This window comes from Pinus tabuliformis, chromosome 6, assembly GCF_031772625.1.
Source record: "Pinus tabuliformis cultivar Carrire ecotype Pingquan chromosome 6, CPIR1, whole genome shotgun sequence".
Lineage (NCBI taxonomy): Eukaryota > Viridiplantae > Streptophyta > Pinopsida > Pinales > Pinaceae > Pinus > Pinus tabuliformis.
Genome location: NC_142292.1, coordinates 714319767 through 714344016, shown reverse-complemented (window position 1 = coordinate 714344016; position 24250 = coordinate 714319767).

Here is a 24250-nt window from a genome sequence, read left to right as displayed (position 1 = left end):
GGGGATTCAACCGAATTCGATAATGCCTACACCTCATAAAGATTGCTCGTAAGTGGACAAGGTGATCAGCTCGATGTAAAGAATGAGCAGGCAAATCATCGAGATACGGTTGCACAATGTGCTTGATGTCATGAAATGCGTAAGACATCGCCCGTTGAAAAGTGGCTCCGGCATTCTTAAGCCCAAAAGGTAATTTGCAATAAGCAAATGTCCCCCATGGACAAATGAATGCCGTTTTTGGTTGGTCGGCAGGTAGAATATTGATTTGATTATAGCCCGAAAAACCATCCATAAAGGAAAACATTTCACTTCCGGCACAATCATCAATAATTTGATCGATATAAGGCGTAGGATAGTTGTCTTTTGGACAAGCTCGATTTATATCCCTATAGTCGATACAGATTCTTATTGTTCCTTGTTTCTTGTTGACCGGAACAATATTCGATACCCAATCCGTTAACGGGATCGGATAAATGAAACCTGCTTTCAACAGCTTTTCGACTTCTGCTTTAATCGCAGCCGCTTTCCGAGGGTGAATCTGACGCAACCGTTGCCGGACGGGTTTAGCATCCGGGTAGGTCTTTATTTCATGAACAACAATGGCAGGATCGATTCCCGGCATTTCCTCGTAAGACCAGGCAAACACATCGCGGAATTCTTGGAATAGGGCCTTGTAAGTTTGGATTTCATCTTCTGTACATGCGGCACCTATATGAATGTTCTCCTCAATTCCGGGCTTCACTGAAATATCAATGGGAATAGTACGAGAAATATTCCCTAAATTCAACTCTGAATCAGAATGTTTCGTTGGATCCTGAGCGTCTTTGACATATTCAGCGGTAAAGATAGATGAAAAATCATTTTCAAAAGCATCATCCTTAGGTAAAAACGAAGATCTGTGATGGAGATCTTCCCATGGTAGATCGTCTACACTTAGGATTTCGCGAAGTTGTTCGTCAGATGACACGACTTCGGGAAACGCTATCCGTTCTAAGGTTGATGTGAAAAGTGATTCTCCACTGACCACATTCATTTGGTCGACTTTGGTTGAACGCGAGTCGGTAAAAGACATGACAGCTTCATAAGCAATTTCATATGGACTCAAAGGCATAGCATCACCGAATGAGTCTATCTCAGATTCAGATGGGACAATCCAAGGATCATCATAAATAATGTTTTCTGATGTAATCATATGAATTGATGCAAATGAAGGGTCTGCGTTGATTGGAGGGAAAGGAAAAGTTCCCAGTAAACCGGAATCTTTAACTAAACCTACACCAACGTCCCTATAAGGGATTGTCGTCTTACCGACATGCTGGATACTCTCTGAAGAGGCTGGGTCGGATGAAAAGTATGTCAGCTGATCAATAGTCACGATCTTACCGTTATGTGGAAACTTAATTACTCTGAAGACCGATGAAACGACCGCTGTCATAGCATATGACCAACTTCGACCCAAAAGAAGGTTGTAGTCTAGAGGGGCATCAACCACTTCCACATCCAGACTAACGGTTTTACCTTCTACCCCTATAGGCAATTCCTGTAGAATACCAAACGGACGGAACCCACGGCCATCAAAGGCCTTAAGGATGGTCGGGGATTGGTTCAACGAAGGAGAACCAAGCGATCTCCAACATTGAATCGACATAATACACGTAGAAGCTCCCTCATCAATCACAGTCCGATGAATAGGCCTGTTTTTGACTATCACTGGAATTGGAAAGCCATTTGATGGGGAGACGTGGTGTACTATTTTCTAGATCGAAGATTATTAGGTTCGGGTCCTGAACATCAACAGCTCCGATAGCCGACAAAAGTAATTTTCGTTGTGCTGGGCATGATTGCAGCACTTCTAAAGCCGACATTGCTGAGGGTGAAACAGCTAAGTCCTCAACAATGTTGTAATTTCTGGCTGCTCTCGCATGTGGATTGAAAGCAGACCTTCGAAGTACACCCTTGGCGGGCGGTTTTATTACTAAGTCCGGGTTAGGTTTTCGATCTGTAGTGGATCGGAACCAGGAGCTGAGGTTGATGGAATAGAATGAGAAGATTCTGCTTCCTTACCATCAACAGGAACCTTACTACCATAATCTTGCGATCGAGTCGCAATCCTCACATGAGACATCATCAAAATGGGTTCTTCACTGGCAGTCGAGGAAGAACCTATCATCTTACTCTCCTGCTTGGAAATGGATCTTTTCAACACAGCAGGAGTGGAAGAACCTTTGACTATTTTCACAACCTCGGCCCGATGAGGGCAATCTCTTGTAAAATGATCCTCTTCACAAATAAGACAAGGATATCGAGGTTTGCGCTTTTCGTCATTGGTTTCCGACTTTTCTGTTTTCTCTTTGGAGCCTTGTCTGCTTTAGCCTTCTTCTTTCCTTTCTTCTTTCCACCGTTTTTTGATTTGGCCGTAGATGACTCTACAGCGTGAATATCGGCGGAAAGTTCAGGAGAAGACTCTCCTGTCGGGAATCAGGCAAGGTGATTATAGGAGTAGTAGAATCTTGGAAGATTCTTCTTGCTCTTTGTGTTCACCGTACCAATCATACCATCAGCGGCATGAGATCCCGAAGGAGCAGCAGCGATTTGATTCGATTTTGGAAGATCTGGAATCTTCTCGTGTAACGTACCCGACTGAGTATAAACTAAGTCAAGGTACTGCGCCTGAGCAATGACTTGCTCCTCAGTAACTACTCCGGCCTTAGCTACATCTTCAGTAATCTTCGGTAATAATGATTTAACAAACCATTCAGCTAAGATTTTTGGTCCGGATAAAAACTTTCACTAGCCTCTTCGACGTCTCCACTCATGAATGTGATCAGAAATATACGTGGACGTTGATTGTTTTAGTGAAGTTAATAACTCCGTGCCGTTATCGTATCTGACCGGCAACTGAAAGTGAGTTAAGAACGAGGTGGCTAACTGGCTAAAATTGTAAAAAGAGGCCCGTGGTAACTCAATGTACCACTTGGCCGCGAGACCAATGAGTGTACGCTGGAAAAGACGTGAGTAATCATCACGAGGATAAGTCATCACACCAGAGGTGGTAAGTCATCACGTGATTGACGGATCCTCTCCAGACTTACCTTCGAACTTGGGTATATCACTGGGCAACTTATTTGGCATTGGCAGCCAGAACGAAGATATTTATTGGATCGTTCGTTAGGCGCGTCAAGTCTGGTAAATCCAAAGTTGCAATAAACGGTAATTGCCGGTTAGGATCTCTAAAACTCTGAGTCACAAGACCAGCCCAGGAGGAGGATATCCAGGATAACTAGGAACAGGAATCGCATTCGGGATATTATATCCTCCTGGAAAACCAGGATTAACCGGACCGTACTGGGTTGTTGAGGTTGTTGATAAGTGTACCCAGGATACGGTTGATACTGGTAAACCGGTTGTTGGACAGCAGCCGTATTGGTACTGTCCCTGGTACTGTGGATACATATTGTGGTTGAGTAGTTACAACCGTACTTAAACCAGGTTGACCTACAGGCATCTGGACCGTGGTTTGAATCGTGGATCCAGACAACGGTACAGATGTCTGAGGGGTGGTTGCAGAGACAGTAGAAACTGGAGCTGTCGATACTCCAGAAGTAAGTGTGGCAGATGTTGCGGTAGTTGCAGCAGCCGTTTGAGATGGAGTACTAGGTGCGAATTGGCGGCTGAGTAACTACCGAAGTTACAGAAGTTTGAACGCTTGACTGGACAGGTTGCGGTTGCTGGGGTGGACCAGAAACTACAGGTTGTCCAGCTTGAGGTGACAACTGTATACTTGGCTGCAACACCTGTTGACCTTGTGATGGATTCACACTATCATTCCGGGGTATTGACCCGTAACAGGTTGAGGATACTGAGATCCATAACCGGATTGAGGATAGGATTGATAATTGAAAGGTGCAGTTCCCATACCTTGAACATATGACTGACCTTGAGGCGGTTGATAACCTTGACTCGAGTATTGACCTTGAGGTTGATAACCTTGAGGTAAATACGATACTGGGGTTGACCTTGACCTTGAGGTTGATACCCTTGAGGTTGATACCCTTGATGTACTTTTGATACTGAGGTTGACCTTGGGGCACATATTGAGGTTGGGGTTGGCCTTGAGGCATGTATTGCACCATAGGTACATACTGACCTTGAGGTTTCCCCCAGACGCAATTTGTGTACCTTGAGGTTGCCCCCCAGGCGTTAATTGAGGCTGCCCCCCAGGCGGAAATTGACCACCTTGAGGTTGGGAAACGGGAACTGAACCTGACATCATGTAAATGTCTCCTACACCCAATGGTATATTACCATTGTTTCCAGCTAATAACCCATGATCAATGGGTTGAGGAGATGCTCCCGCAAAGGTACCAGAAAGTGATTGATACCCAGTAGGAACAGAAGGACCACCATACAAGAAAATTTCAGGAGATGGAATAGACACGGACAACGAACCAGACATATTTACAGGAGTATAAATACCTCCGGTGGATAAGGAGTACGAGGTGGAGAAAAACCTATCCCTGAGTTGTCTAAATAATTGGTTAACGAAAGGTACCAAGTAGTACTCCTAGGAGGATGTAAAAGATAGATTCACGCTCTCTTAAGTCAAGAGTAGGTTGATCTTCAGGATCAGGGCCTACTTCCTCTTCTGGAATAAGTTCTTCAATAGCTATCAAACCAGAAGGAAGATTTTCGGTTATGACTCTTTAATCTAGGTGAATCAGGAACACTAGAAGTCGGAGTAACAGGCTCAGATATTTCAGGTTCTTCGCCTAAATCACTAGTAGACGAAAAAACTACCAACAGTTCAAAAACTACAACAGCTTCAGGATTGTAACCTGTCTCTAAACCTTGGTAATCGGGATGGACTACCAACGAAGACTCTCCTTCTTCAGGTGAACCTACTCTACTGCCACTAGGAGGAGTTACAAGGACTTTCAAACCTTCGTGATGACCCGGGACGTCTTCAGGAGGTCCACCCCGTGATCTACGGAGTTAATCAATTCCGGTAACAATCTCAGGTGACTTGCCCCGAAGTCTACGGGACTGTCTCGGTAATTCCGCCACAGCTAAAAACTTTTAACTACTACACACAAAAACAAAGTAAAATCTCAAATCAAACCACCTAAAGTCTCTAAAGAACCAAACAAATTTGAATCACACGCCTAAAGAATCTATGGCGTTAAACCAAGCACAAACAGTAGCCTTCCAGACCGAAAGCGCTAGTTGGTGATGAAACCCAACATCGCCGGATTCAGTACAGAAGTGGCGGGTGGAACAGTTACCCCGGCAACCTGCTTAATGAATAGACCGGCACAAGTTCCTCCACTTTAACCGTCTCGAGTGAAGTGAACCCCCCGAAAAATGCAAATGAGTCTAGCCAATGTCTGCTCCAGGTACAGTGGCATCTTCCCTCCACCGTCACCTCGGTAGAATCCTAAAGATAATGGTCACTAAGGTTACCAACCGCAACAAATGCACCTGGGGGAACAGTCTAAACTCTGACAGCACGCAAGGGCAGAGTATCAAACTCAATCCCCTTGCCGGTTCCTTGACAACAATCCAAGGTTTACCGACAAGTGACCCCTGGCTCCTCGACAATGATTAATTCGAGGTTTACCGTTTGTAATACGTGTGTGTCTGGCGTCGTTCCCAACGAGGGAGGATTGATCCCCTCACTGGTTCGGACACGAGCTCGTGCTTCTCCTTTAAGAGGAGCTTTCCCAGAGTACAAATGAGACAATTGGATTTATTCTATCACAAGATAAGCTACTTGTTTGGTTTTGTTGTCTTGGAGAGTTAATTACTCTCCTACTCCAAGACACTAGCCTGATCTAAATTGGTGTTTCAGAGCCCTAGTAAATAAAAGTTACTACGTTGATTTTACTTTAAGCGTTAATTTTATGGTTTTTCCTTAAAGACAAAAGGTAGCGGAAGTGAAACCAATGGTGTGTAGACTCGACTCAATCCACTACAAAAATGCACTTAAGATGATTTACACTACTTTCCTTTTTCAATGAAATTCCTAACTAAGAGAGTTGAGAGATGCAAATTTTATAAAAAACAACTTTCTTAGTAAAGACAATCAAAGAAACAATTCTCTTTTCTTTCCAAGCATACAAACATGACCACTCCTTACGTGCACGAAAAACTCTTTTTCTTTCAAAACTCTTCAATGCTACTTGAAACAAAACTTTTCAAAGGAGATGTTTTTGTATTTTCTCTTTTTAATAAAGCATATAAACCTATTTTAACAAAAATCAATCTCAAAAGCTATGAAATCTATGAAAACTTGACTCACAAGCAAATCAAAAGGGAAATTACTCTAAGCAAACCTAACAAGGCAAAAGCTCACAAAGATGATTCTAGGTTGTTTTACTTGACCAAAATCAAATCAAGGACCAGCTAATGCAGAATCAAAAGACTAGTCAAAACAAAACTCAAATCTTTTTGTTCTTTTTGTAAAATGGAATTCAAGACTTAATCAACAAGCACTTCGAAATTTGCCCAAAGAGACAACTCAATGGTAAGTTGCTCTCACAGGTAGACTTTATGACAGGTCTGACTTCTAATAAGGCTGACAAAACCAGAGAGATCTAAGGCTTGACAACCTCTACCGCCAAAGTCACTACAAGACCTACTCAAAAATCAAACCCTAAGGCTTAAACTTCTATGAAATCCACTAAAACCCTCAATGCTATCAAAACAAGTTCAGGTGAAGATCTTTGACAAGAGACCAATGGATCTGGGCAGTAAAAACTAAGAAAAAGCAAAATCTAAGAGAACAAATGCAAAAAATGGAATTTTTTCAAATTTTAGCAGGGGACGCAGGCGACCCGTTAAGACAGGTGCGGGGCCGCTCTGTGCACACAGCGACAGTGCGTCCAGGGACGCACTGTGCAATACTCAGAGGGTGCGTCCTACTGGAAAATTCAAGAAAAACCAAAATAAATCTAACCCTAAGCTAACCCACCCAAAGACAAAGTCACAGAGCCAAAGACCAGAAAAATAAAGCAATTTTCTCAGAGCAAAGTTCATACAAAGGAAAAGACTTTCACATCAATGGATCCCCAGTTGAGTCGCCAATTTGTCACACGGAATCAGTCAATAGTGCGGACACAACCGACCTTCCTAGAAGTCTAAGACATTCTAATGACAAACAAAACAAACGAGAGCAATCCTTCTCTAAACATGTATTGCAATATGAGTAATCAAGTGTGTGGCTCTTACCTCTAACCAAACGCTGTTGTAGTAGCTCAGCTTCGTTGATCCGGATGAGCTCCTCCTTTTCTCCAAAACCTGCATTCACCAACAGTCAAACCATTAAATAGCACCTGATTATATCATAAAACAAAGCATATTCAACATATAGACCAAGGAGTATATGAAACAACTCATAAGTAACAAGTTATTGAGAAGAATGGACTCATTTGCATTAATAGGTAACAAAAGGAACAATTACAACCTGAGCCTTGGTGTTGTGCAAGTTCCTCCCAGGGTCCTTCAAGAGTTCTCCTTTACTTTGACAAAGCTCACCCACTTCCAAATAGAACAAGCAAAGATGGCAATATCTCCTCACAAGCTTCTAAATGGGAGTCCTAATTCCTGCAGCATTTACCCTTAGAAATGTTTAGCTTTCAACCTCTTCCCCTTCTGGCCAATGCCTGTATTTATAGTGCTCAAGAGGAAGTTAATCAGGTCCACCATCAATGGGATAATCCCCTCTTTGGATGGGATAGCTCCCTTATTGATGGGATAAGTCCTCTTTGGTGGTCATGAACCATGGGAGGCGCAATACACGTCGAACAACCTTCTAGAATGCTCTAGAATGACCACAAGTAACTTTTAAAGATGAAACTTGCGCATTCTTTAAGGGGGACGCACCGCCCCTTTACTACAGAGCGTCCAAGACGCAATTGACGCAGGTAAGTACCGCGTCCCCTTTATAAAGAGATTCTTTTTTACTTGGAGAGCTGAGCCATAAGACTCACATGTGTACATAACAAGAATTGTGTAACAGTTGGAAGTTGTCTTAGGAGTAGAGGATTTGTAAAAAGATTTAAGACATTTTGCAGAGTGATAAAATTATATTAATATAAAGACTTTTTTACTTTTAAATGATTGTGTTTAATATAGCGTGCAGCATTAATGAACAGAGGACATCATTAAACAACTGTATTTATTATATATTAATATATCTTTTATTAACATATCCAATATACCTGTGTCCAATTATTATAAAGGATTTCTCTCGCTTTGAAGTTTGACATGGAGAGCAGAGCATAAGACTTGTCTAAGAGGACAGCATGAGTTGATAGAGCCATACTAACTGTAAATAGTCATGGTGACTTTTTTAGTGTAACAGTATCCAACATTCAGTTATACAAGGTTGCATGCAGGTACCTCGACTTGCATGTGTGGACATCATCCATTAGATTGTCTCACACACAGAATCCAAAATATGACATTGAGCAGTGCCAGTGGGATATAGCTTGCCATAATCAGAGCATAGAACTATCAGCGTATGTACCATTTACCTCAGCTAGTGAACCGAATGGACACACTTATCTATGCCACCCATAACTTTGTGAACACCAGATATATTGTCAAGCGCTGGGTGAAAGAGCCATCCAAGTTCAGAACGACACTTAATCATGTTTACAGGACAAATTCTCTTAGGAAGGCCTACCAGTTCTTGATGATATTTGCATGTCGATTATACAATCAAGAGAGAACAAAGGCCTTTCTTGAAGGTTGGGTGGTTGTGTTGGACCAGTTGGTGAATGGTGGAAGGCCATTCAACTGGTCAAATTTGTTGGCTCTTTAATTGGAATTCCATGTGACTAATGCCCGAAATCTGCCCAAGGATGAGTAAGAGAGGTTCTAGATGTTTATGTAATTAGTTGATGCAATATGTGTCTAACATCAGTTTCTTGGCATGAGATGGACATGGACACTGAAAGAGACTGCCGTCAATATTTATTGCAAGTTTCTTTCCGACTACATCTACTGAGGAGTTATGCAAGCATCCAGTCACCATTTCTAATGAAACTTTGGCTTATGCAAGAGCCATGAGCTCAAATATTAAGTTATTTTTAGCCTAGAATTAACAAATGGAAAGGAACTTCAAGAAGCCAACAAAGAGGCAGAATAATCTAGAGAGTAGAGCGCAATTTCTCCAATGGCAGATGATGAGCTTCGGTATTGCAACAAGAATGTTGCAACTCCCAAGGCTACCAACTTTGATTATCAACCTGAGGTTCGTACAAACTTAAGAGGTATCAACACTATATTTGAAACATACAATGTGTCCTTCCTTTACTGTCATGATGCAATGGATTGCATGTAATGAAATCAAATCCTAAACTAATTGCAGAAAATGAAATGCTCGAAATGGAAATCTTAACCTATTGCAATAGAGAAAATAGAAGGAAGGAATCTACTCTAATTGCATAAAGTAAATATCATGAACTAAATTTCAACCATTACATTTCAAAGATTTTAGATCCATTAATAGATTTCATTGGATGTGGAAATCAAGAAAATCATCATTGTATTATCCAATTCATAAATTTGTCCATTAGCACAAACCGTTGAAATATTTTGCATGGGTAAAGAGAAAAGTCCTAAGTGGTCTTTAGTCTTCCCTAATAATTTATTTAGAGCCTAGGGGTCTTGATTCAACCCTAAGGTATCATAACCAATATTCTTGAGTGAATCTAGGCAAGTATATACACGTTGGAAGGTTGCTATAGGGTTTCCTGTAGTTTACTACAGGGAACAACAAATTTGCTATAGGGAGTTATAATTCACCTAATTACCAACCAAATCAATTCAAAATTGTATGGGACACATTTTTTTATTTAATAGGATGTCTTAGGTATCCATTAAAATTGAAATCACTCAAAAATACCTCTGTTAACCCATGCTAAAAAATGGCAGAAAATTACTAGTCTAAAATCTAGAAATTCAAGAACTAGTGAGCTAGTAAATCTATTAAATGCCTAACCTAATCAAGTGAAAATGCAATGGGGTGATTTTTTTTATTAACTATAATGTTTTTTTTTATCTAATTCAATTAGAATCAACTCGATTGAAGCTAGTTAGAATGCTCTAAAGAATAGCATAAATTTACTGTTATTTGCCACAAAGGACTTCCAAAAATCTAGATTTGAGAATAAGAAAAGTAATCCAAGCGACTCAATGACTACTACAACTTTCAAAAGATGTTAAAATGATGAAATGATTCTTTTTATCTTGCAAAATAACTTACTTCAACCATTTAACCCAATCCTACAACAAGAAATCATTAATATTAAATGTAGAAATAGAAAAAAGTCAAGAACAAGAGATGCATGTGATAAGAAGTGAAAAGAAGAAAAGTAAATGATACAAAAAGACTTTGAGGCTCCTGGGATGAACAAGCCCAAGGAAAATTAGAGTCCTATGGAGGATACCAAGATTTAGAAGATGATCATGGCACCAATCTTCATTATTTCCATCAACACAATTACATCCCTCCATGAAATGAAAGTGGAGTTGCAAAAATATGAGTTCTCTCCATAAGAAGACTAATAAAAATAAACCCCTAGAGGAAAATTTGATTTGGTACTTATACAAAATGATTAGGAATCATTCCCCATGAAAGGAGGAAGCTTTCCCCACGAAAATACCTTGATTAGTGGATCTGGTTCCCAATACTAGGAATTTGCATTAAATAGCAGGGAACACATTCCTAGATTTTCTTAATCCTTGGAGCTCCACAAGATGTGCCATAATTCCAAAATATCTTGTTGATTTATTATTTAATATTGATCCTCCTGTAATAGGGAGCAGGTTCCTAGATTGTCTCCTCCTCCAAATCTCCATAATCTTCCCAATATTCTCACATTATTCCACAAAAATAAATAGTAGGCAAAAATATGCAATGATCCATAAACCTTCCTAATGAATATATTAAAGTTAAAAATACATTATATAATGCAAAAAGAGAGGTTTAATGTGTTGAAGGATGGTCATATAGGCCTTAATTTATGTCTAATTTAGAGGCTCGTCATACCCTCCTGCTGAAAGTGTTGTTAATCCTCTGAGAAACTTAGTGACCTCATTGTGCCTCATTTATGGCCATGTGGTCTCTCTCTTTTGCATTCCTCAGTAATTTCTCTTAAGAATCTTGGTTGTAAGTTCTGCAAGGACAAGCACAAAAATGTAGTTGTTCTTTTCATGATTGTTTAACAATCTTTCAAGAAAAAAAACATAACTTTCCTCTTTGCAAGTGAACTCTGTTGGCTTGTAGATCCATTTCATTCATATCCTCTCCCTTGAAACCTTCATTCCATTTTCACTCATTTTTCCAAAACTATTTGTGCATAGAAAAAATCACAGTGTTTCTTGAGACCATTAGCCTGCCTTCTTCCCCTTATTCAAGATGGGTTCTTGAATATTTTTTAGTTTGGCAAGGTCTTCCACATCCTTTTCCAACCTTTTGCTACCCTTTTCCACCATTTGGACACCTCTGAAACCTTCAAAACACATCAACATGAGAACTACGACATCCTGTAGAATTCTTGTACTAACTACAAGAAACCCTGTAGTGGTTCTTGTAGTGCTACAGGAAACCCTGTAGCGGTTCTTGTAGTGCTACAAGAAACCCTGTAGCAGTTCCTGTAGTACTAAAGGAAACCTTGTTTAAACCTTTTTTGAGCAGAAATGATAGTGTGAGCCTAGGGTAGACCCTCAACTTGACTTCCATGCTTTTCTCCCATCTCTATAACATCTTTTAGGCCTTGGACAAAACCTAGAAAGAGATTAGATACCTATTGTAAAGCCTCTTTTCATCACTGCAATTTGAGTTCTATTTTGATGGTGAATGTCTTATTTCCTTTTGTTGCCTTCTTCTTCTCTTTTGTGGCCTAGATGATTTCCTAATGGCCTTGGAGTTCTCTGCTTTTATTATGTCTCTCTTAGGCATTGCCATTTTGGGTTTTAGCACAATTTGTTCCTTTCTTCCTTCTTGTAGCAGCATTTTTCCTTCCTGTAATAGTCATTCCTCCTCTTTCAGGGTCTTCTAACTATATGGGAGTGATAAGAAATGATGTAGAGGGTTTGGAGGATGATCTAGGGCTTAGATGGATTAGTGTAGTTTTGTGAAAATGGAGAGGATGTGCTATGTGTGTTTTTTCAAGAAAATTTTAGGGTGAGATAGAGTGTAGGGTTTGTTCTTGAAAAATGTTAATTTTTTTCTTATGAAATGGGATGGATGAATGATGGATAGATAATGAACATGAAGTGGATGGAGGGCTTGGAGTGTTGTGGTGACTTGGCCCTTACAAAAATTTCTTCTTTTAACTGTTGTCCTCATTCCTCGAAATCATCACCCTTCCTAATTTGGCTTTTCCACATTGCATGAGTGAAGGAGCGAGTTGTAATTAACTAGTTCAAGGAAGTTGAGACTACTGACCCATCCTTAGCTTATAAAACCTCACCTCTCATGCATTGACAACAAATTTCTAACTATAATATGCTCAATAGAAGAGGTCAAGAATATTTCATAATTGTACCTACCTGATGGTTTTTGGAGAGACATGCATGCTGTTGTTGAGTTGATGATCGATCCATGGTCCTATGGAGGTGATAATTTCCTTTGTTTTCTTTTGCACAAGTCTTCATAGCTTGGTGATTCTAAACCTCTGTCTTCTAGTTACCATGAGCAAGCTATCTTAGTCAAATCTAGCATTCTTGGAGTGATGGGCTTGGCCATGGGTGATGTTCATCTTCCCTATACCTTATTCTACCATTAGGCACATTTCCCACACTTTATTTCACCTTTTGTACCTTCCTATAGCTTTCAACCTATTTCCTGTAGTAAACTAGGACTCCTGTAGTACTACAAGAAACCCTGTAGCAGCTTTGTTTTGTCCATATCTCCCAAATGGTAGAATGGATTGACCTAAAATTTTCTGAGCATGTTTCCATCATCCTTATGAACCTCCCCATAAAAAAACTTCCAATGGATGCACGAATCTCATGAAAAATAGAAAAGGCTGAAGTTGATAGAGATTGATTTCTTGGAAATTGTGCACTGGAATTTGTTGAAATCTCTTGGGCATGTTACCATCATCTAGATGCATCTTCCCATGAAACAAAATTTACAAATGGATGCATGAATATCGAGAAAATTAAAAAATGGATGTAGGTGACGGAGGTAGATTTCTCGAAAACTGTGCACTAGAATTTGTTGAAATTTGTTGAAATTGTTTGAACATGTTACTATCATCCATATGCATCTCCACTTGAAGCAACATGGAATTTAAATGGATGCATGGTTTCTAAGATATGACAAAAATTCTTCTCTATGTATTTATATTTCCTATAGTATAACAGAGCCTTCCTGTAGCATTTTAGGAGAACAAGGAAAATGAATGGTAAAAGATTGGGAATGATGGGTGGATGGTGGAAATAGATGAGGTTGATGGATTGGCATGGCCTTGTTCCTTCTAGAGCATCTGAGCAAAAGAGGAGAAAGTCCAAGTTTGAATTCCTTTGACTAGAATTTTGACCAATTTCTTCTTTTTTTTGGTGCCAACTTGTTTTTATTGCTTGTAGATGTTGGAGAGCACATGCATTCATCAGAGAGATACATGGAGAAAAGTTTTTTTTATTTTTTCCCTTTTTTTCTTCTAGGCCTACTAGCCACCTCAATGAGGTTTTCAACTCGTAGGTCTACCAAGGCACCTCAAAGGAGGTTTTCACCTAAGATATATATATATATATATATATATATATATATTATATATATATATATATATATATATATATATATATATATTCCAACCCATTCACTGCCTCATGGAGGTTTTCAATCAATGAGTCAATCTCAGGTGCCTCAAAGAAGGTTTTCACTTTATATTTTTCTTTTTTTCTCTTATTTTTAATTTTTTATTTCTTTTCCTATCCTAATCTACTTGAAAAAAAACAAAATCATTTCAAGTGTACGAATACTTCCAATGGATCCATGTGCACATCAAGATGACAGATAAACTGATGTGTATGCTTCCAATATATGATTTGACAGGTACTTGAATATCAGAGACCAAATTCTTTGACTTTGAAAATATCAAGCACAATTGAAAAAGAGAGTGATGCTCCATCTTGTTGATTTTATGGAACTAAAACTCAATATAACTTTTATGCCCTTGGTTTTCTTGCTTATTTGGATCATTCTTCATGTCTTATTCTACCATGACCTTCAAACCTTCCTCTTTTTGTTTATTGTTGTCTTGAATACATGGAGGATTTGGTTGTAACCATGAGAGAGATTTCTCAATCTCTGATTTTGATGTCTTCTCTTCATCAAGTGAAGCCCATGATTCTTTGGTCTTCTCTTTTGAATCTTCTTTTTCTACATGTTGTCCTTCAATGGAATCAAGAGAATCTCTTTTTTGTAATATTCTTCCTGAGCTCAGATGAATTCCATTGAGACATTTGGAAGTGTTGTACCTTAGCATTGTAAGTGGGCGGAGCTACTTTATTGTTTGGGTTTGGAGATGGTGGTACAGGTAGTTGAGTGGGAGTGGATATTTGAGATGGATGTGGTTGGGGTTGTGGTTGTGATGGAGGTGGATGGTAGCGATAACTTGGAGTTGGGTGTGGAGGATATTGAGGATATTGTGGATGACTTCCAAAATTTCCTTGCCAACCTTGTTGCCAAGGTTGGTTTTGGGGTTGAGATGGCCAAGGTTTCTAAGGAAAGGGTGTGATCTAGTTACTTTGAGATGGATGTGAATAATATTGAAATTGTGAATTATACTCTTTCCTCATATCAGGTTAAATAGGCCACCATGGTCCTCTTGGAGCTATATAACATAGTTTCCTTGGAAACTGACTTGCTCCATTGTCCTCTTGGTAAACTTCTTCAGCCTTGGTAATGAGGATCAACATTTAACATCATGTGATTCTTCATGGACAACACAAATATTAGTATCTTCTTTTTTCTGATTCTGTATTCTTAACATTTCTATTTTTTCACTTATATTGCTAAGAATTTATGTTTTAAAGTTATCAAGAAAATTTCCGAGTTTAGCTTGAATTACGAATCTTGATATTGATTGACTTACTCTTTCCCTTCCTCTTGATATGTGTTTGCATGTTTCACAAATTTCTTCAAATGATAATTGGTATACATCACCTCTACTCATGAGATCAAGGAGATCAATCCACTCATCCCTAATTGTTCTAAGTAAGAGGGTTTTTAGTGTGTCATATCCTAATTGATGTAGTTTTTCCCTCTTAACATTATACATGAACCTTTCTATTAGATCCTCAAGGCTCTCATCTTATTTTTTATTCATTCTAAAGATTTCTTCTTTAAGATCATGATCTTTATATTTTTCTAGAAATATCTTTTGCATATCATTCCATGATCTTATTGAATTAGTCCCTAAACTCATGAACCATTTAAGAGATCTATCCTTCAATGTTGTCAGAAACAATCTCAATTTTTTAGTGTTTAGTAAGTAACCATAATATCTACAAAGAATTTCAAATTCAAAGAGAAAGGTTTCTAGATCCTCTGACCTTAGACCATGAAATTTTGGAAGAAAAGATGGAGGGATGTTCTTCATATGCACATTGATATCAGTATCTTGAATGGGAAATCCAAGAGGATCTTCCTCATTGTCATCATCTTCATCCATTTATTCTACATTATTTTCCACCTCTTCTTCTTCTACCTACAAAAGAGGATGGTGATGTGGCTCCTACTACACCATGTGATTAAATGGGGGGGGTGGCTTAGCGTTGGAGATTTTTTTTGTTTTTATGATTGAATGAAAACACTAATGCAATGCACTTTTCTGTTTTTGAAATGAAATATGCCTAATTATTTTTTTTTGTTGCAAAAAGTAAAAAGAAATGAATTAACTAGGGAAGAAAACAATGCATACTTTGGCACCTCCTCGAAAACGACGCCAAAAAAGTGATGAACTTCGGTATTGAAACAAGAATGTTGCAACTCCCAAGGTTACCAACTTTAATTATCAACCCAAGGTTTGTAAAAACTTAAGAGGCATCAATACTATATGTGTAGCATACAATTTGACATTCCTTTGTTGTCACAATGTAATGGAGTGCATGTAATGAAATCAAATCCTAAACTAATTGTAGAAAATGAAATGCTTGAAATGGAAACCTTAACCTATTGCAAGAAAGAAAATACAAGGAAAGAAACCTACTCTAAATGCATAAAGTAAATATCATGAACTAAATTTCAACCATTACATTTCAAAGAGTTTAGATCCATTCATAGATTTCGTTCGATGTGGCAATCAAGATAATTTTCATTGTATTATCCAATTCATAAATTTGTCCATTAACCCAAATCGCTGAAATATTTTACATGGATAAAGAGGCAAGTCCTAAGTGGTCTTTAGTCTTCCCTAATTATTGATTTAGAGCCTAGGGGTATTGATTCAACCCTAAGGGATCATAACCAAGATTCTTGAGCGAATATGGGTATATACACATTGGAAGGTTGCTACAGGGTTTCTTGTAGTTTACTACAGGAAACAACAGATTTTCTATAGGGAGTTATAATTCACCGAATGACCAACCAAATAAAATCCAAATTGGATGGGAATTTTTTTTATTGACTAGGATATCTTAGGTCTCCATTCCAAGTGGAATCACTCAAAAATACCTCTGTTAACTTATGCTAAATAATCACAGAAAATTACTAGTCTAAAATCTTGAAATTCGAGAACTAGTGAGCTAGTGAATCTATCGAATGCCTAAACTAATCAAGTGAAAATGAAATGGGATAGTTTTTGTTATTAACTAGAATTTTTTTTTGATATAATTCAAGTGGAATCAACTTGATTAAAACTCATTAGCATGCTCTAAAAATAACATAAATTTATTGTTGTTTTCCATAAAGGACTTCCAGAAATCTAGATTTGGGAATAAGAAAACTAATCCAAGCAACTCAATGATTACTATGACCTTCCAAATATGTTCCAATGATAAAATGATTCTTTTGATCCTGAAAAATAACTTACTTCGACCGTTTAACCAAATCTTACAACAAGAAATCATTAATACTAAATGCAAAAATAGAAAAAAGACAAGAAGAAGAGATGCATGTGAATAAGAAGTGAAAAGAAGAAACGTAAATCATACAAAAGGGCTCTTAGGCTCCTGGGATGGCCAAGCCCAAGGAAACTCAGAGTCCTATGGTGGATACCAAGATTTAGAAGCTGAACATGGCACCAATCTTCATTCTTTCCTTCAACGCAATTACATCCCTCCAAGAAATGAAAGTGGAGCTGCAAAAATACGAGTTCTCTCCACAAGAAGACTAATAAAAATAAACCCCTAGAGGAAAATTCGACTTGGTGCTTATAAAAAATGATTATGAATCATTCTCTATGTAAGGAGAAAGCTTTCCCTACCAAAATCCCTTGATTAGTGGATATGGTTCCCAATACTAGGAATCTGCATTAATTGGTAGGGAGAACTCATTCATAGATTTTCTCAATCATTGGAGCTCCACAATTTATGCCATAATTCCAGAATATCTTGTTGATTTATTATTTAATATTGATCCTCCTGTAGTAGGGAGCAGGTCCCTAGATTATCTCCTCCTCCAAATCTCCATAATCTGCCCAATATTCTCACAATGTTCCACAAAAATAAATAATAGTAGGCAAAAATATGTGTTGACACCTAATCATCAGGATTGGGTGAATATAATGTAAATAAATAAATAAGTAATATGAACAGTCATCGGGAGATGAAGTGAACAGTCTCTCCCTCATGTATATAATGAAGACCTATCTGAAGGAATGAAATATATGAATCAATTTTGGTTGAGGAGTTACTGCTTGGTCTGACATGGTATCAGAGCTAGCTCCCAAAATAGTTGTAACTCACTTCTGCGTACTGCTATCTGTCCACTTTCTACTGCTCTATATCCACTATCTACTGTGCTCTCTATCCTCTCTGTCTACTGCACATTCTATTCACTGTTCTTACTGCCTAAATTCAAAAAGCGTTGAGAGAGGGACGACTTCATAACTGGAATATTTTTTGAAGACGTTTCGGTGGAATAACTCTTGTTGTGTTTTGTTTTGGTTTCAACAGACGGTTCTCTTACTACATGGCCCCAAGAGCCATTGTGATGCTATCATGGTAGTGATATTTTTGTTTCTTGCATCGATGTTGCAGTAAATGCCATTGCAGTGAAATTTTCCTACCTAGAAATGTTTTAGGTAAAAAAAAATATTTCGAGCTTTTTAGGTATGCGAATCAGACATGAGATGCCTCTCTTTCTTCATTTGTTGTTTACATGAGGCATATTAAAAGGTCGCATTTCCTGGATTCACATTTTTAGAGCAAGGAAATAGTAGATCTGAATTGAATCTAACAAAAAAAAAAAGTTTTTGAAAACTGATTTCCCTCTTCAGCGATTTAGAAGTGCATGTGAGATTAGCAGCGATTTTGAAGAACGTTGCTCCGTTGATTTGAACACTGCTACCTTCCATAAGTATTTATAGAATGTTGCTCCATTGGAGAACGCTACTCTTGTTTTGAATAATGCTGGTATATATATGTTGAGTTTTTTTGGCTATATGCTGTTTTTGGCATTGTATTGAGCTGTTCATGGCATATGCGTTGAGGCCTGAAGTTTGAATGCTGTGTGATTTACGCTGCTTGAATATGATTTACACTGCCTGTAATATGACATTACACTTCCTGTAATATGATTTACGTTGCTTGTGTGTAATATGATGTGGAATCTTCTTTATGGAGTGGAGTACGCATAGCTGTTCAGAGTTTCACTTACTACCAAAACAGAAAGAATTGAAATTTTTTTGAGAGTACATACCTGATCTGAATATTTCTTTGGGAAATGTTTTATATTTTCATTAAAGACAAAGATAGCGCAAAGCCCTATATGGAGAGAATTCCACTTTGAATTGTAATTGTTTTAAAATTACCACCAGAAGTACAATTTTACTGTATATTGGCAGAAGTATTTTTCTATCAGCAGAAGTATTTTTTACAGTATGCATTCAATCATATCTATTGTGGGAATAGTTCTCACTGGCAAAGAGAACTATCCTGAGTGGCCCCGAATGATAAAACACATGCTCATTTTCAATGAGTTGTGGAAAGGAGTGTGTGTTGGAGATGGAGACACAGAGCCAGAACAGCCTACATCAAACAAGGAGCTCGTCATTTGGGAAAACAAGAACAGCAAAGCTTATGCATTAATCGCAACATCTGTAAATGAAGAGGTGAGTCACCATATTTCACTATTTTCGACTGCTTTTAAAGCCTTACAAAAGCTAAAAAAACTCTATGACTCACATTTTGCACTTGAAGTTGTTCAACTCATGATTAAACTCTTCACTCTTGAACTGCAAAATAATGATCCTCTTGCTCTTGAATTTGAAGTAAAGTCTATAATGCATGATATAAAATCCACTAAGGTTGAATTGGATATTCCTCTTATCACTTTTCTCAAGGCACTTTATCCTACTTACTCCAATTATCTTGAGTCATTGCAAGCAAATGGAAATCTCAAAGATATCACCTTTGACTCTCTTGTGAAAAAGTTTGCTGAAAGAGAGAAAGCTTTTGGAAAGAAGACAGCCCCTGAATCTTCTGAAGAGGTTGTGTGCCTTGCTCATAAAGAAAAGAATCCTGCTCAAGATTCTTCAAGAGGAAGAGGTGGTCAAAGATGAAGAGGAAGATATTTCAGAAGCAAGGGGGGCAGACACTCTCAAGGAGAAAAGGCAGATTTACACTACATACACTGCAAAAGAAATGGATCACATGATGCCTCTACATGCAAGCTACCATGGGACAAAATTGAGCAGTAAAGAAACCAACAAAAAGGTAAAACTAATGATACAGAGAAAGGTAAAGCACTTGAATCTGCTCACTATGTTGTGGCACAATGTAATATTGGAGTAAATGAAGATTTATTTAATGCTTCACTTGCTTCTTGCAAAAATGATTGGTTGCTTGATTTAGGAGCAACCTGCCACATGACTCATAGAAAGGATTTTTTTGAAGAATTTACTGACAATGTTGATGGAGCAGTATACTTTGCAGACCAATCAAAAATAAGCCATCAGGGCTTGGCACAATCAGGCTTCAATTGCCTGGTCTTCCAAACTTTCTTCTGCATCGTGTTCTCTATCTCCCATAGCTCAAGAGAAACTTGCTATCCTTGGTTCACATCTGCCAGCAAGGTCACTCCATTCATATGTTTGATGGCAAGCTTGAGGTAAGAAAAGCATCTGACCACTCACTTGTCATGAAGGGAACAGAAGAAGAAAGGCTTCTCAAGCTGCAAGGTACCTCTGCTTGTGCACAACATTTCTCATACAATTCTTATCATGAAGAAGGTACACTTCCATCAAGTTTATTATGGCATGCTAGCCTTGGACATTTGAACTATGACAACCTCCACTTATTGAAGAAAAATGGTGTTGATGGTTTGCCTACAATTCCTAGGAAACTTAAGCAATGTGATGCTTGCATTCTAGGAAAGCATAGCAAACAGTCTTTTCATGATTCACATTCAAGAGCACATAGAAAACTTGAACTAATTCATTCAAATTTATGTGGTCCAATGCCTATTCCTCCTGCAATGGAAATAAATATATGATGACATTTATTGTTGACTACACTAGAATGTGTTTAGTTTATTTATTGAAGAACAAATCTGATGCTTTTCAAACATTCGAGAATTTTCATAAATGGATTGAAAATGATGCACAATCTCATATTGGGTCTATTTGCACTGATAATGGAAAAGAATACACATCAAATGAATTTGAAAACTATCTTCACCAACATGGGATCAAACATCAAACAACTGTGCCTTATAATCCCCAACAGAATGGTGTAGTTGAAAGAATGAATAGAATAATCTTCAATATGGTACGATCCATTCTCTTCTTCAAAAATGTAAAGATAATGTTTTGGGATGATGCTATTCTATGTGTTGCATATATAAAGAATATATGTCCATCTAATGCTATTAGAAACAAGACTTCATATGAAATGTGGTATGGACATGTTCCTTCAGTAAAGCATCTCAGGGTCTTTGGTTCCACCTGTTATGCCTTGATACCAAAGGTACATAGAAACAAACTTGGTGCTAGAAGTCATAAGTGTATCTTCTTGGGGTATTCAAACACCTCCAAAGCATACTGTCTCTATGATGAAGTAAATAAAAAGTTTGTTGTATCTATAGATGTAATTTTTCTTGAATCATCCAAAACTGACAATGTTGTTGAGCGGCAACTTGATCGCTTGGATAGATTCGCAAAAGCAAAATCATTTCAAGAATTTGATAATTAGATTCCACAACTTGAAGGGGGAATTCCTATACTAGATCAACATGTGGAATCTTCTTCTGAAGAACACTCTCCCCTGCATGAAACTCCAACAATGGATGATGCTTTAAGTGATGTGACTGATAGAATTGAGAGACTCAATCTTGATTCAGTCCCAACTCAATCAACGGAGCAGCCTGGATCATTTGAGAAAGGTCCCCCAAAGTGGCTGACAAAGACACTTGAAAGTGTTCATCCTGATGAAGTTGGAAAGATAGGAACTAGAAATTCAAACCGGAAAAATGGAGGTGATGTAGATGACTCTAATTCACCTGTTGATATGGATGTTTCTTATGATTGTGAATTGAAATTGTCTACAGATTTTGAACCAAATTCCTTCAAAGAAGCTTCTTCTCATGATGAATGGAAAGAAGCGATGCAAAAGGAGTATGATGCCCTCATAAAGAATGGCACTTGGAAGCTGGTTGATCCTCCATTAGGAACCAAACCAATTGGCTGCAAGTGGGTCTACAAGAACAAGTATAAAGTTGATGGCTCACTTGAGAAGCACAAAGCTAGGCTTGTGGCAAAAGGTTTTGCACAGAAGGAAGGGGTCGATTATGAGGAGATTTTTTCCCCCATAGCAAAATGGGCTACCATCCGGACAGCTCAGAACAGTTGGAAAGTCCATCAAATGGATGTAAAAAATGCTTTCTTAAATGGATATCTAAAAGAGAATGTTTTTATGTCCCAGTTTGGAGGATTTTTTGTGAAATGAAATGAACATAAAGTATGAAAATTGGTGAAGTCCTTGTATGGCCTCAAATAAGCACCGCAAACTTGGTATGAAAAACTAACTGAGCATCTTCTGAAACTCAATTTCAAACATTATGATCTTGATGATGCAACTTTATTTGTCAAGAAAGTTGGCAAAATAGATGTATATCTTGTGGTATATGTAGATGATCTTTTAATGATAGGGAAAAATGAAAGCTACATTGCATCCATAAAGAAGGAATTGGGAAAAAGTTTTGAAATGACTGATTTGGGCAATGTTCATTACTATCTTGGTATTGAAGTAACCCAACATCCGAATTCCATATTTCTTTCTCAAAAGAAATACATTGGAGATCTGTTGAACAGGTTTGGCATGACAGAATGCAATCCTCTTACTACTCCAGTGGAACAAAACTTAAAGCTCACATCTATTGAAGGAAAAGAATTTGAGGATGCAACAAAGTACAGACAACTTGTAGGAAGTCTCAACTACCTAACTACTACCAGACCAGACATTTCGTTTTCTGTTGGAATCCTCTCCATGTTTATGCAAAAGCCTTGTGAGGGACATTGGTTTGCTGAAAAAAGAGTTCTAAGGTACTTGAAGGGAACTCAAGATTTTGTAATCAAGTATATACAGGTGAATGACTTCAGCTTGATTGGATACTCTGATTCAGACTTCGATGGATACAAAGAAACTAGGGTATCTACTTTAGGATATGCTATGAGTCTTGGATCAGGAGCTATCTCCTGGAGATCATGCAAACAATCAGTTCCAGCAGATTCCACAACAAAAGAAGAATATGTGGCAGCAGTTGAAGCAACAAAAGAAATTGTGTGGCTCAGGAAATTTCTTGAAGATTTGCAGGTAAAACAAGTACAATCAACTCCACTCATGATTGACAATACCTCTACAATAAAGTTGGCCAAGAACCCAAAGTTCTATGATCGAATGAAGCACATCAATACTAAATATCGTCTGATTTGACATCATGTTGAGGCCAAAACAATCCATCTCCGTCATTATTCCACTAATGAGCAAATTGCAGACATCTTCACCAAAGCGCTTGGAAGAGAAAAGCTTGAAAGATTCAGAATGATGATTGGACTCATCAACGTCCCTTCAGATTAAGGGGGGGAATGTTGACACCTAATCATCAAGATTGGGTGAATATAATGTAAATAAATAAATAAGTAATATGAACAGTCATCTGGAGATGAAGTGAACAGTCTCTCCCTCAATCCGGGATTCGTAAACTGACGAAGTGAGGTGTACTATATGTACAAGATAACCATTTTCTTAGTCTTTTGTCGTTTTTGAGTTTTTTAGTTTGTTTTTGGATTTATCTTTTATGGATTCCCTAGTGTGTGATGGCGAAATTGAAAGTTAAATATGGATGGTAATGGTGATTTCTACATTGATTTTCCAAACTTAAAAGTTTTCAAAAGGAAAGCTCTAAACTGACTATAATGAAATCAATTCTAGAAAGTAAATGAACTAAACAGTGAACTATTGACAATGGCCCAGTATCCTTATTGCTGCATGAAAAAGAAAGTAAAAACTGAACTTAAAGCAACTCAAAGACTGAAAGAAAAGCAACTAAATCACACTACTTCAACCCCTGTTCTGATCCTTTACCCTTCAACTCAATCTGCCTATGGGGAGTAATCATAAACAAGCTGAGTAATATGATATCTAAATTGCAGGAAATTAAATTGCATAAAAGGAAACTAAGATTTAACTAATCACACTACTTCAACCCCTGTTATGATCCTTTACCCTTCAACTCAAACTTCCTATGGGGAGTAATCATAAACAAGCTGAGTAACATGATATCTAAATTGCAGGAAAGCAAACTAAATCATACTACAATAAGTAATATTATGATTCCTTACTAATAGAGTCACTTGACTATAGAAAGGAAATCATAAATAGATGATTAATATGATGTCTAAGTAGCAGAAAAATAAATAAGCAAAACACAATTTGAAAAATGACAGTGCTGGAATTAAACTTCAGGAAATGAAAATCAGCAGGAAGGACAAGATGATCTCATGTCAGTAGTTATAAAAAAAAATATGTAAATCTGCCCGGGCTACCTACAACAAAACCTGTAAAAGAAGCA